The 3,045-nt window shown below is 38.7% G+C and overlaps 1 long non-coding RNA gene across 1 annotated transcript; it reads left to right on the top strand.

The window, feature by feature from the left end:
* The first annotated feature begins 783 nt into the window (after nt 1-783).
* On the top strand, nt 784-2,212 carry LOC109189610. The gene is made up of 2 exons (XR_002055593.1): nt 784-1,106; nt 1,223-2,212. It is a non-coding gene; the product is annotated as an uncharacterized LOC109189610 (long non-coding RNA).
* The last annotated feature ends 833 nt before the right edge of the window (nt 2,213-3,045 follow it).

The following is a 3,045-nucleotide window of genomic DNA, read 5'->3' as shown; positions in this document are numbered from 1 at the left end:
AAACGCCCCGTAAGTAATAAGTAATTTGTAGGTGTACAATTTTAGTACACATTAAATCTTTGTTGGCAAATTTATTTAGTCTCACCTAAATTAGAATTAATTAGTTTTATTTAGTTTAAAATTCCTGTTTTGGACCACTTCCTATCATCTAATATTTGCATAGTTATATTTTAATTGGTTGATTGGAAAAAGAGAAGTCAGCAATACAGTGAGTATTTGGAGGCATTCAAATAAAACATGTGGCTCTGATTTAATGAAGAGGTTGAGATGCTGATTATGAGGATCAATGTAATACATATCTAATGCTATAAAAGGAGGCCTCGCCAAAGTGGAAGGTTGCCATTTTTGAGAATTGATATATTGAGTAAAGGAATTTCTAGAAAGCTACTGCATAAATATCTATTGTTATTTTATTATTTCTTGAGAAATTCTGCCTGAGCTACACAGTCAGTACCTGGTACAGCTGAAGCTTCGCTTGAAGATTGCTATGGCATGCACGGTTCAGTCCTGAATAGGTGTTAGGAAGGGTTGTAGTGGTAAAGGCTGAGAGCCATTTGTACTTACCTCTTGTAATACTCCTTGGTGGTGGATTGGGCAGACGTGGGTTGCCCCGCAGACGTAGGAGAAGCGCTCCGAACTGCGTAACAATTCTCTTGTGTTATTGTTTTATTTTATGCTTTCAATTTTCGTTATTTACATTTGATTAACAAATCTAATTAATGAACGCGATTGTTGCATAACATAAAATCAAGTAGAAATATAAGTTAAATCTTGCATTCAAGATTCACGGTGCAATTTCAATTGGTATCAGAGCCTGCAGACTTAAATTATTAGTCTGTCGATCTGGCTATCCCGTGCCTCTTGAACTCAAGTTTTCAACGACTCTTATTGCTTTTCTTTATTCTGTTAATTTGTTCAATCTCACGGGTTGTTGAGTGTTACAGAATGGATCGTGTTAAGGTTCTTCCCCAGCTAATCGGCGACAACTACGCTTATTGGAAAGCTCGCACACGTACACATCTAAAAACTCAAGGTGATGCAGTATGGCGGTCCGTGGTGACAGGTTGGACTCATCCGACTAAAGCCAGTATCAGTGATGATGGAACGTGAGTAACTACACCTGAAACCGAATGGTCCCAAACTGAAATAACTAATGTTGGATATAACGATAAGGCCTTAGATACGATTTACTCCCTTATGCATGAAAGTCAGTTTTCTATAGTTGCAGGTACTGAGTAAGCTAAAGGTGCGTGGGAGGCTCTTGAGTCAACTTACAAAGGAACTACGTCAGTGAAACAATCAAAGCTGCAACTAGTCCAGTCCGACTTTGAAGAGCTTCAGATGAATGAGGATGAGACCATCACGAACTTTCACACACGTGTACAGGAACTGGCAAATCGTGCGATGGTCCTCGGTGAACCTTTCCCCCAAAAAAAACTTGTTAAAAAAATTCTGAGATCGTTACCACCAAGGTTCAGAATGAAAATCACGGCCATTCAGGAACATGACGGCTGGGAGAACAAAACGGTTACTCAGTTAATGGGAAATCTTAGAACCTATGAAATGGAAATTTTAACTGATCACACGAAAACGAAAAAACAAAAAAATGTAGCTTTTGCCGCTGAAGGAAATAATGTTGTATCTGATTCAGACGAACCAGGTGATGATACAATTGTTTATTTGACTAAACAATTTTCTAAAATTTTGAAACAGGTATCAAATAATTCACGCAACAAAAATCCACAAAGAGGAACAATGTCATCCAAAGCTGGTCCTAGGACAAGCTCGTCAAACTTCAAGCAGTCTGTCTCACGTCCATGGCAGTCCAAAGAAAAATCTAACAATAAAGGAATCAAATGCTATGAGTGTGAAGGCTTTGGACATGTACAAGCGGAGTGTCCCACCTATCTCAGACGCAAAAAGTTTATGTCAGCCATTACCTGGAGTGACGATTAACCTAACGCTGAAACAACTAGATCTGATGTAGAAGAAGTCTCCTGTAATTTTGTTGCTTTTACTGCACGTGTTGCTGGATGTTCAGAACTTGAATAAGGAGCTGACTCAGAGGGAGGTGAATATGTCTCAGCGGAAGATTTAGAATTAAATGCTTTATCTTTTGAAGTTGAGTTCAATAAGTTGTACCCCAAATGCGAAGCCCTAAGATAAGAAAATTGCAAATTGTCTAGTGAGATAGAGATTGTAACAAATGCTAGTAAAGTGTACCAAACTCAAATAGCAGATAGGGATGTACTTCTTAAAGAAGCGGCTGACCGAGAAGAGAGACTGAAACAGGAAGTAGAGACCTTGAAGTAGGAACTAAGCACCTACAAACGACAAATCCAAATGATGGACACCACTTCAACACTTGACAAAATCTTTGATTCCAGAAGAAAAACTTCTGCAAAATTCGATTTGGGTTTCAACGGAAGCAACTCAAAGGATAAAACGGTATTCGTCAAAGCGTCTGGACCTGATCCAGGATACATTCCTGAATCCAGCTCAACGAAACATAACAGTGTTATAGTAAGGTCAAACAAGCAACAGTACAAACTCTATAACCCCGTATGTCATTATTGCAGGTTGCGTGGCCGTACCAGATCCGAATGCTACTACTTCTACAAGGATCAAAGAATCGAGAAGTTCGAATACAAGAACATCCAACCCTTTACAAAAAGATTTGGGTTAAAAAGACTGACTATATTTCGATTGTTTCTTTTCACTCTAAAAGAGCAGGAAGAGAAGAGAAATGGTACTTTGACAGCGGGTGTTCCAGTCACATGACAGGAAATGCCAAATTTCTAAGTAACGTAAATGCAAGCAAAGGTGAAGTTACCTTTGGTGACGGTATTAAAGGTCAGGTCATTGGCATAGGCACACTAAATGTAGTTGGCCTGCCAAAACTAGAAAAAGTATTGCTAGTCAATGGACTTCACACAAATTTCATAAGTATAAGTCAACTATGTGACCAAAACTGGAACGTGTGCTTCACCAAAAATAACTGCAGTGTCCTGGACAAAACAAATCAATGCGTTATGGAAGGTAAAA

Source organism: Ipomoea nil, unplaced genomic scaffold (assembly GCF_001879475.1).
Source record: "Ipomoea nil cultivar Tokyo-kokei standard unplaced genomic scaffold, Asagao_1.1 scaffold1558, whole genome shotgun sequence".
Taxonomy (NCBI): Eukaryota; Viridiplantae; Streptophyta; class Magnoliopsida; order Solanales; family Convolvulaceae; genus Ipomoea; species Ipomoea nil.
Note: the sequence above shows the minus strand (reverse complement) of the source record. Positions and strands in the feature narration are given on the sequence as shown.